Genomic DNA, 10,978 nt, shown 5'->3' with positions numbered 1-10,978 from the left:
GCGACTGACCACAGGGACAGGCTCAATTGGATTCTGACTGATTGACCCGCGGACCAGCCCAGTAGTGACTGACCCTGGCTCTCACTTACAGTGACCTACAGTGACCGACCGACGGGCAAGTGAGTTGCTCCAAGAGCGAGAGCAAAGGAGCCCACTTTGTACAGCACTTTGAGAATGCGCCCATTGGTTTTAGTCCAGAACAGGAAGATGAAGACCAGGCTGGGTGGAGGCCACTCCCCATGGATTTCGCATAAATTGACACATCTTGCCCTAAAGAAGATTAGGCCTTTGTCTTTTTAGCACTTAGATACTATTTTCCATTTGGAGAATGCCGCCACCAAGTGGCGGTACCTTAGCATGGCCATGCAATCTGAGTCTAGATTGGGGAGCTGGTACCTTGGGGGGAGTTCATGTATTGAAGCCTTTTGAGTTACTAAGCTGTGATAAGGTCTGTGGGACTTGAAAGGGAAGCAACATAACACTTCCTAGCTTCAGGGCAGGACAGATCCTGTGTCTCTCAGGAGCTCCACCTCGAGGTGGGAGTAAGGGACGAGGGCTTCCACTCTGGCTTTGTTTGAAATGTCTTTACTCCAAGAAGAGCAAACTAGTTACGTGGTTGGGATACATAGGTTGTTGCTGAGAAGACCTGGGCTTCTTTGTTGTCGTTGGAGCCATGGAATTGGACATGGGCACCCGGGAGTGTGTCAAACGGGCATATCAAAGGCCAAAAGTGGAGGAAAAAGAACCCTTCAAGTAGACTGGGCAGGACTGGGCAGCAGGTAGGAAAGGCACCTGGAGGGCCTCGGAGAAGGCAGGTGGAGTACGCAGTGTTGAATGCCGCACAGAACTCACGCAAGGCAGGCCAGGCCAGACATGTATCCGTTGTCCTTGGCAGTTTGCAATATGGAGGTCCCCGGTGAGACCAGCAAGAGGGTTTTGGTGGAATGGTGGCTGTGGAAGCCAGATTTCAGCGGGTTGAGATTTTTTTTACGGTGGTGTGCTGGAGCCAGCTTGTTCTGGCTAGCGAGAGCTAACAGTCAAATTTTTAGGAATTTGGGAGCTAGTTGTTAAAAACAGCCATTATTTAAAAGTTAATTATAGGGGCGCCTGGGTGGCTCAGTCGGTTGAGCGTCCGGCTTCGGCTCAGGTCATGATCTCATGGTTCGTGGGTTCAAGCCCCTCATCAGGCTCTGTGCCGACAGCTCAGAGCCTGGAGCCTGCTTCGGGTCTGTCTCCCTCTCTCTCTGTCCCTCCCCCACTCGTGCTCTGTCTCCCTCTCTCTCAAAAATAATTAAACAGCAAACAAATAATAGAATACAAGTTAATTGTATAAACTTCTGACCAAGTGGATTCTATTTAGACAAAGGTAATAAATACTCCAACCCCAACACCTCCTTTTCTTTTTAAGTTTATTATTTATTTTGGGACAGAAAGAAAGAGAGAACGGGGTGGGGCAGAGAGAGAGGGAGAGAGAATCCCAAGCAGGCTCCGAACTGTCAGCACAGAGCCCGTCTCGGGGCTTGAACCCAAGAACCGTGAGATCATGACCTGAGCTGAAATCAAGACCCGGATGCTTAACCGACAGAGCCACCCAGGTGTCCCAAAACTCATAATTATTTTTCCACATGTTGCTTCGCCATGCTACTGAGGGTATTTACATGTATCACATCTGTGTGCTGGAAATACTGTTACATGTGCTGCTACCAATTCAGCGTTCAGCGACACCACCTGAGTAGCCGTGAAATCAGCCGGGGGGAATATTTACACCACAGGAATTGGCAAACACTACTGATCAGACGCCTTTGATTTTGTTTGGAGGACCAGTAATTAAACATTTAGCCAGCACACAGAGAGAGCGAGTGTGGGCACCTCGGGGGAATCTTTGCTGTGTGTAGAAGGAAAAATGATGCCAGGTAGGGGAACATACGGGGAGGAAGGAGGGTGGTTTGTTGGTTCTTCCACCTTGTCCTTTGAAAAATTTAAAAGCTACCAAAAAGTTGCAAGAATGGTATGATGAACACTCATGTATGCTTCACCTAGATTCTTTTTTTTTGGGGGGGGGGGGTATTTATTTATTTTCGAGAGAGAGAAACAGTGCGAGCAGGGGAAGGGCAGAGAGAGAGAGGGAGACACAGAATCTGAAGCAGGCTCCAGGCTCTGAGCTGTCAGCACACAGCCCGATGCCAGGCTCCCACTCTTGATCTCGGCTCAGGTCAGGATCTCGCGGTTCGCGGGTTCGAGCCCTGCATTGGGCTCTGTGCTGACTGTGCAGAGCCTGCCTCGGATTCTCTCTCTCTCTCCCTCTTCCTCTCTCTCTCTGTCTCAAAAATAAATAAAAATTTTGGGGCGCCTGGGTGGCTCAGTCGGTTGAGTGGCCGACTTCAGCTCAGGTCATGATCTTGCGGTCCGTGAGTTCGAGCCCCATGTCGGGCTCTGTGCTGACAGCTCAGAGCCTGGAGCCTGTTTCAGATTCTGTGTCTCCCTCTCTCTGACCCTCCCCTGTTCATGCTCTGTCTCTCCCTGTCTCAAAAATAAATAAAAATGTTAAAAAAATTTAAATAAATAAATAAATAAATAAATAAAAATTTTAAAATATGAGGTTTAAGACAAGTATGTATGGTGTGCTCTCACAGTGTCTGTGGGCCCGGCGTCTTGGTGTGACCCAGCTGGTCCTGTGGTTCAGGGTGTCTCACAAGTTTGCAGTCAAGATATGAGGCGGGTCTGTAATCTTCTCAGGGCCCAACAGTGGGGGTTGGGAGGGGGGTTCTGCTCCAGGATCATTCCTACGGCTGTTGGCAGGATTCAGTCCCTTGACGGCTGTCAGACCAGGAGCCTCCGCTTCTCACTGACTAGGGGCTGGTAGCCCTCTTCGGTGTTTTACCCATGTGAGTATGTGCCAGCCTCCAACAGGGCAGCTGACTTCCATCCAAGGGTGTAAGAGAGGGCCAGCGGGGCAGAAGTGACAGTCTTTTGTAACCTAATCTCAGATGTGACATCCCATCACACTTACCGTATTCTGTTACTTAAAAGGGACTCCGTAGGTCCTGTCCACACTCCAGGGGAGAGGGTCAGGCAGGAGCATGAACAGAGGAGATGGGAACCGGGGGAGCCGATGTAGAGCCCCTCCCCCCTTGATAAGTGTTAGAGCGATTTGATTATAAGCCCTGGGGAGGGCAAGACTCAGGACTCAAGGGTAACGCCCCCTTCGTTTCATAGAGTTGTGCCGTTACAGAACCTGGGGCCTAGGCAGTGTCTCCTTCTTGTGCTTAGAGATTTCCTTCTTGGCCTACGTGCGTTATCATTCTTTGTTACTGTTCCTCGAAAACCCCTGTGATTAATCATGTTGTCAGCATCTACTCTGGATAGGATGCCATATGATGAAAAGGGCCCTTCACCTCTGGGTTTTCCTCTCCAAACCCACCACCCTAGTCCACCTGTGAGAAGAGCATCAGGCAGGTCCCAACTGATGGAGATTCTCTGAAATTCCTGACCAGTTCCCCTCAGGACTGTCAAGGTCATCACAAACAAGGAAAGTCTGAGAAGGTGTCCCAGCCAAGAGGAGACTAAGGAAATGAGACTAAGTGACCATGTGTGACCCTGGATGGCCCCCTGGGACCCAAAAGGACATCAGGGAAAATTTGAAAGAATCTGGCATGGGCTTAAGTTGATTAAAATGCATCAATATTGGTTCATTAATTGTAACAAGTGTCCCATATCTTTATTCTAAGATATGAGGACTAGGGGAGAGATTGTAGGGGGTATGAGACTCTGTATCATCTTCGCAATTTTTCTGTAAATCTAACTCTTCTAAAAGGCAAGTTTTGTTTTTAATTTGTTTTTTACATTTATTCATTTATTTTTGAGAGACCGAGAGAGACAGAGCACAAGCGGGGGATGGGCAGAGAGAGAAGGAGACACAGAATCCGAAGCGGGCTCCGGGCTCTGAGCCTGAGTCAGCACAGAGTCCGACGTGGGGCCCGAACTGACAAACCACAAGATCATGACCTGAGCCGAAGTCGGAGACTCAACTGGCTGAGCCACGCGGGCACCCCAAGGGAAGTTTATTTTTTTTAAAAACCGACTTATTATTTGTAATGTATAAACCCGGGTATATGAATTATTCCATTAATTATAACAGTCACATTCTCTGGGTCATTACTTTTTGTGAATAAGTGTGTACCTTTAATATATTCACCTTCCGAAAGAGTACCATATTTTCAATATAGGCATTAATGTAAAAAACAATGACCCTTGTTTTAAAAAATTAACATATAGGTTAAGTCAGTTAAGCGTCTGACTTGGGCTCAGGTCATGATCTCACGGTTCATGAGTTCGAGCCCTGCGTCAGGCTCTCTGCTGACAGTGCAGAGCCCGCCTCATATCCTCTGTCTCCCTCTCTCTCTGACCCTCCCTTGCTCGTGCGCTCTCTCTCTAGCATAAATAAACAGTTGAAGAAAATAAGTAACTAAAAAAATACAAATTAAAAATTAACATATAACTTATGTTTAGAGCAGTTTTAGGTTCACAGCAAAATTGAGTGGAAAGTAAAGGAAGTCCCCATACCCTCTGTCGTCCCCACCGTCAACGTGGCACCAGAGGGGCACTTTTGTTACGGTCCGTGAACCCACGCTGACACCTCATTACCATCCAGAGTCCATACTCTATTTAAAAACATTTTTGAATGTTTATTTAGAATGAGAGAGAAAATGAATAAGCGGGGGAGGGGCAGAGAGAGGGAGAGAGAGAATCCCAAGCAGGCTCCACACTGTCTGCGTGGAGCCCTATGCAGGGCTCGAACTCCCGAACCGTGAGATCGTGACCTGGGCCGAGATCAAGAGTCGGATGCTTAACCGACTGAGCCACCCAGGCGCCCCCAGAGTCAATGGTTTACTCTGGGGTTCGCTCTATGGCTTTGGACAGATGGATAATGAATGTATCCATCACTGTGGTGACATACAGTGTATTTCACTGCCGTAAAAAATCCCCTGTGCTCCGTCTGTTCATCTCTCCCGCCTCCCCACCCCTGGCAGCCACGGATCCTTTTACTTACTGTCTGCGTGCTTTTGCCTTTTCCAGAATGTCATCGAGTTGGAATCATACAGTGTGTAGCCTTTTCAGACTGGCTTCTCTCGCTTAGCGACATGCATTTGAGGTTCCTCTGTGTCTTTTCACAGCTGGAGAGCTCCTCCCTTTTTAGCGCTGAGTAACATTCCGTCGTCTGGATGTCCCATGGTTTATCCATTCACCCACCGAAGGACGTCTGGGTTGCTTCCAAGTCTGTGGGATTATGAACAAAGCTGCCATGAGCACCTGTGTGCAGGTTCGTGTGTGCTTGTTAGCTTTTCACTCCACGTGGGTAATAGCACAACAGTGTGACTGTTGGGTACATTATTTCTATTCTTAAACCCTCAGTTTGCCATAGTTGATTAAGTTCTCACTGCAGTTACGTTTCTGCCAGTTTATTCTATATTTTTTCTTTCTTTTTTTTAAGAGAGAGAGAGAGAGTGCGCAAGCGGGGGAAAGGGGGCAGAGGAGAGACAGAATCTCAAGCAGGCTGCACCCTCAGCGTAGAGCCCGATAGGGGGCTTGATCCTACGACCATCAGATCGTGACCTGAGCCAAAATCAAGAGTCGGACGCTCAACCAACTGAGCCACCCGGGCTACCTTATTCTATTTCTAACATTTTTTTGTTTGGGTATTATATTTTATTTATTAAAAAAAATTTTTTTATGTTTATTTTTGAGAGAGAGAGAGAGACAGAATGCGAGCAGGAGGGGGGCAGAGAGAGAGGGAGACAGAATCCGAAGCAGGCTCCAGGCTCCGAGCCATCAGCACAGAGCCCGACGCGGGGCTCGAGCTCACGGACCATGGGGAGATCATGACCTGAACCAAAGTGGGACGCTTAACCGAGGGAGCCACCTGGGCACCCTTTGGTATTATATTTTATGAAGCATATAGTTTTAATAATGCCATGCCTCCAACTTATCGTCATGTTTATCATAATCAGGCTCCTTGTCTTTTTGGTCTACCTGGTGTTTTTTCTAGATCAACGGTCCTGGCCAAACCGTCTTCACTAACAATGAGAGCTGTGATTTATTAAGCTCTTCTAGGCCAGGCAGTGTGCCAAGAGCTTCACAAGACTGGTTTAGTTAAGCCCTCTTTAGCTGAGAAGAACCTGATGAGGGACTCTGGCATCTAACCAAGCGGCCGGGGCTCGTGGGCAGAACTGGACAGTCCGCTGGCTTCGCGGAGGCTGGATGGGGACAAGACAAGCCTACTGCTTGGAGCCTAGCACCCCTCCTGCTTCCCTTCTCCCAACACCCCCTCAGTGTCTGTTGTGGGCCAGATGTCATCCTACCCCCAACTTCCTATGTCGACATTCTGACCCCAGCACCTCAGGATGTGACCCTTAGGAGCTGTAAGGCCTTTAATGTGATCATCGAGTTAGAATGCGGTCATCAGGGCAGGTCCTAACCCAGTATGACTGGGGTCCTTAAAAGCAGAGGAGGTGGGGACACAGGCGCGCGCAGAAGTTACGGCCACGGGAGGACACAGGTGAGACGGTGGCCGTCCACAAGCCAAGGAGAAAGGCCTCGGAAGCCCCCAGGGCTGCCGACAGCTCCATCTCAGGCTCCCAGCCTCCAGAGCGGTGAGAAATACGCGTCCCGTGTGTCGGCCGCCCTTGGCAAAGCACAGCTACCCCACGTCCTCTCTTGGGCTTGGAGCCCCTGCCCACGCCCAGCTGCTGCTGCCCACAGGCCTCTGCGTTCTGTCTGCCTCCTGTCTGGCTTCCTTCCCGCTCCCGCTCCCTCTCCTACCGGCTGGCTCGCTCCTTCTCGAGGTGTAATAATAGCCACTGGCACGGGTGGCTCGCCTCCTCTGTTCCAGACAGCCAGCCCAGCCCCGGGAAGCGCTATCTTCCTTAGCACCCCCCTCCCCCACCCCCGGGGCGGATGCTATCATGAGCTCTCGGCTTGCAGAGGGGAAGGAAGTGGCCCACAGCCACTGGCAGCGTCAGAGAGAACGTGGCTGGCCCGGTTAGGGCGCGGGCTGTCGTCCCAGGTCATGGCGCGGACTCCTGGCCGGTGGGCAGGGTGATGTGCCAGCGAGAGCTGCGCATATAGCAGACGCTGGCTTCTCCTTAAGATCTCTGAAGTTGGCCGCATTTCCCCCATTTTCTAAGGCAAGGAAGCAAAGTCCCCTAGAAGTCGAGCCGCTCGAGTGCTGCGATGGGGGGACGGCTGCGGTATTTGCGAGAAGCAACAAAGCAGCTAGGTTCTCGCAGGCTTGCCGCAGGCGGGGACGACAGGGCAGGGAGTAAGGACACGGATGCTTCAGGGTGAGGGAAGGGCCGTGCAACTGTCAGGGGTGCAGAAGGGCGTGGAGGGTGTCATCCAGTCAGTTCTGCTTTGCAGAAAGATCCCTCTGGCTGCAGTGAGGAGGCCACTGAGGCTGTCAGGAGAGACCACAGAGTCCCGAACCAGGCGACCCAGCAGGAGGGACTGCTGAGAAGCCAGGGGACAGGCTGGACAGGGCGTGGTGACTGTGGAATGGCAAAACCTGCCTGTTGGGGGATAAGGCGGGCAGCGCAATCCATTCCTAACCGCCTCGCTGTCTGCGCTCCCCGCGCTCCAAAACTATAGAGCAGGGCCCTTTGCTGCAGGTGACAGGGCCTTTGCTGTGCCCGGCCCACGGTGGACAGTCTGGAAAGGTTTCCAACGTCTGCAGTGGTCCTTTGTTTCACGCTCGTTGGGACCGTGCTGCGTGGCCCTCCTCCTGGTCAGTGGGACACTCTTCTCTCTTTGGAAGCTGATCTCTCTTCTCGAAATTGATTTGCAGTCATCAGCATCCACGTGAGTTATGGGTAGAATGGTCAGTAGGCAGCAGGCGCACAGCCTGTGAGGCAATCAGGCCTTTCGAAGAACCGGGCCTGACCCGTTAGCACAACGGACTTAGCTATTAAATGCCTAGGACCACAATACTTTGGGGGCCCTTGCAAATGCTTCAGTTTCTTTTAAAATTAGAAGGAAAGGGGTGCCTACGTGGCTCAGTTGGTTAGGTGTCCGACTGTTGATTTCGGCTCAGATCATGATCTCGCGGCTTGTGAGATCAAGCTCCCGGTCGGGGTCTGTGCTGGCAGCATGGAGCCTGCTTGGGATTCTCCGTCTCCTTCTCTCTCTGCCCCTCCCCCACTTATGTTGTCTCTCTCTCCCCCAAAATAAAGAAAAAATTTTTTAAAAAAGAAGGGAAAATCCCCATAATCTAGTCTTTATATTATATTCACCTTTATGCTCCAACTCAGGTGTAACATTAAAAAAACATTTTTTTTAAGTTTTGTATTTATTTTAAGAGAGAGAGAGAGTATGAACAGGGGAGGGACAGAGGGAGGGACACAGAGAGAATCCCAAGCAGGCTCCACACTGTCAGTGCAGAGCCGGATGTGGGGCTCGAACTCACGAGCCATGAGATCATGACCTGAGCCGAAATCAGGAGTCAGATGCTTAACCGACTGAGCCACCCAGGCGCCCCAAATTTAACTTTTAATATATATATATATTTTTTTCCTTTATGGATGATCAGACCCATGAAGGCCAAAGCACCCGGGGCCCCCAAAAGTCACAATGGGGCATCCTTTTAGCATATTTGGGGAGCCTTATCATCCTAGAGTCGGTCTTTACAGTCCTGGGTAGTATTATCAACCCCCCTTCTGTTACCATGACCCAGAAAGGGAAGATAGGGAGGGGAGAAGAGAGAAAGAAAAAAAAAAAAACCAACACGCCAGCACCAAAGAAGACGTGTGCACACCCACGTTCACAGCAGCATTATTCATAACAACCGAAAGGTGGGAGCGCCCAGAGTGTCTACCAACAGACGCAGGATAAACCCGATGTGGTATGTCCATACAATGGAATAGTATTCAGCCTCAAAAAGAGCTGAAGTTTTGACACCTGCCACAGCACGGATGGGCCTGAGAACACTTACTAAGTGAAGCAACGCACGGGGTTTCTGAAATCCACAGAGCTCCGAAAGGCAGACAGCCGTTCCCCTCTCCACATCCGGGCGGGCTTCAAACGCAGACCTGATTGCCTCACTGGCCCTCCCCGCCCCCAACCCCCCCGGGCTTGAAATACCTTATGATACAGATGGAGAGATTTGCTCCAATGTGCAGAGTGTTTCTGGGGGGTCCACACAGGCAGCTCGAGGAAGGAGAAAGCTGGATGGCTAGGAAACTGGAGAGAGGAGGAGGTTCATTTGATCATCTTTGGGCCTTGCATGCTTTGAGCCATGAACATTACCTGCTGAAAACGAACCTGGGGGAGGGGGCATTAGTGTTTAATAGAGACAGAGTCTCAGTTTGGGAAGATGAAAGTTCTGGAGACAGATGGTAGGGATGTTTGCACAACACTGAGAGTATATGTATTGCCACTGAGCTATGCACTCACACACGTTTCAAATGGTGGTACCTGGCTGGCTCAGTGGGTGGAACGTGTGACTCTTGATCTCAGGGTCATGAGTTCAAGCCCCACATTGGATGTAGAGTGTACTTAATTTAAAAAAAAAACTTTTTTTTAATGTTTACTTATTTTTGAGAGAGAGAGAGAGACACAGAGCATGAGCAGAGGAGGGGCAGAGAGAGAGGGAGACACAGAATCCCAAGCAGGCTCCAGGCTCTGAGCTGTCAGCACAGAACCCCACACGGGGCTCGAACCCACAAACTGCGAGATCACGACCTGAGCCGAAGTCGGACACTTACCTGATTAAACCAGGCGACCCTAAGATAAAATCTTTAATAAAATGAAATGAAATGAAATGAAATAAAATAAAATAAAATAAAATAAAATAAAATAAAATAAAATAAAATATATTCTACCTTGAAAAAGGAAAAGTAGTTTGTTACTCACAGATCCTGGGGAGGGGGGCACGCACGCCAAGTGGGGCCACATGGGGAAGGACCAGGGTCAGTGAGGGGGTAGAAGGGGCGGGGAAATGTGGCTCAGAGCCTTTACTGTGGTTTCCCCGGGGAGGAGGGGGCGAGGTGGGGAAACAGGGTTGGGGCTGGCTAGTTTGAATGACTTCAGCAGACTCTGCGGTGTCCGGGGCTGGCCCCATTGCCTGGACCAGGCCCTGGGGTGATGGGGCAGGGGTGGTGGCCCTGAGTGTGACAGGAGCCCACAGCGGGTGGGGTGTGGACTCTGGATTAATGGGTTTGCGAGTGAAAGATAGTTTGGCAAGTTGTTTGCTAGCTCTAGGAATTCACCAGCCCTGGGAGGGGCGGGCTTTTCCAGTTCAGCGAGGCGCCCCCCACACCCGCCCCCCCCCCCCCAGGATGACAGAGCATCAGAATACAGAAAATAAAAGACACTTAAAAAGCAAGAAGAAGAAGCATTGTCAGGGGGCAGAGACCGACAGGTGGAGCAGGGCTGGGGGCTGGGAGCCACTGTCTCCGGCAGGAGATGGCATGTCCCAACACTCGGGGGGAAGCGGGAGGTTGGGGTTCATCAATGGTGGGACTGCATCTACCACCACCAGCCCCCCGCCCCTCCCCGCCACGCCCTCTGCCTTTGAGACTTCTCTGGAATGGAGGGGTCGAGGGAATTGCCAGGAGAGAGCCTGGGATCCAGGCCGATGGTGCCGGCACTGCCGGGGCTCTGTCTTCCCTAGGCTTGTACTCACGGCTTCTGGCACATTCAGCCCCGGGAGCCCTGCCCCGCTGCCCTCAGATCCCCCCCTTCCTACTCCACCAGTGGCGTCTCCCTCCTCCTCCCTCCTCTTACCCTTCCTGGCGCCACAGAACCTCCCAGGTTTCTTGACCCCCACCCAGATTTGGCCTCTGCCGACTCTTCTCTCGCAGCTCAGAGTTCTTTCTGCACAGCAGAGTCAACCTGGCCTGCGGGGATTCACACGTGTGGTTGTGTAGTGCGGCTGTGTCCTTCCCACGCCTACAGCATCTTCCCTGACGATCTGCGATGAAGGCTC

General features: G+C 51.1%; 1 long non-coding RNA gene across 2 annotated transcripts; it reads right to left on the bottom strand.

The window, feature by feature from the left end:
- Window positions 1-818: 818 nt before the first annotated feature.
- On the bottom strand, window positions 819-9,765 carry LOC132678117 (uncharacterized). Of its 2 annotated transcripts, none has more exons than XR_013554331.2 (3): window positions 9,133-9,765; window positions 5,051-5,277; window positions 819-951 (listed from the first exon to the last, which is right to left on the bottom strand). It is a non-coding gene; the product is annotated as an uncharacterized LOC132678117 (long non-coding RNA). The 2 variants fall into 2 exon arrangements; XR_009609488.3 differs by lacking the exon at window positions 9,133-9,765 and adding an exon at window positions 6,820-8,351.
- Window positions 9,766-10,978: the final 1,213 nt, after the last annotated feature.

Source organism: Panthera onca, chromosome A2 (assembly GCF_046562875.1).
Source record: "Panthera onca isolate mPanOnc1 chromosome A2, mPanOnc1 haplotype 2, whole genome shotgun sequence".
NCBI classification, from domain to species: Eukaryota; Metazoa; Chordata; class Mammalia; order Carnivora; family Felidae; genus Panthera; species Panthera onca.
This window is presented reverse-complemented; position numbering and strand designations above follow the sequence as displayed.